A 456-nucleotide genomic window follows, 5' to 3' on the forward strand; every position below is an offset into this window, starting at 1 on the left:
TTCGGTTTCCCCCACAGTCCAAAGACATCCGGTACAGGTAAATTGGGTAGGCTAAATCTTCCGTAGTGTATGAGTGTGTGTGTCTGAATGTGTGTGTGGATGTTGCCCAGAGATGGGTTGCGGCTGGAAGGGCATGCGCTGCGTAAAAACTTGCTGGATAAGGTGGCGGTTCATTCCGCTGTGGCGACCGCGGATTAATAAAGGGACTAGGCCGACAAGAAAATGAATGAATGAATATATTGATTTCCGTTGCTTTTTTTGTAAAAATTTTTTTTTTTAAAGTATGGGATTATTAAATTTTGTTGTTTGGTGTTTCATAAATTCCACATATAGGCTTGCATACAACAAAAATTAATTCATTTACTCATTTTCTTTTTTGCTTAGTCCCTTTATTAATCAGGGGTCACCACAGCGGAATAATTACCACTTTATCCATATGTTTTATGCAGCGGATGC

Source organism: Danio rerio, chromosome 23 (genome assembly GCF_052040795.2).
Source record: "Danio rerio strain M-AB ecotype USA chromosome 23, GRCz13ab, whole genome shotgun sequence".
Taxonomy (NCBI): domain Eukaryota; kingdom Metazoa; phylum Chordata; class Actinopteri; order Cypriniformes; family Danionidae; genus Danio; species Danio rerio.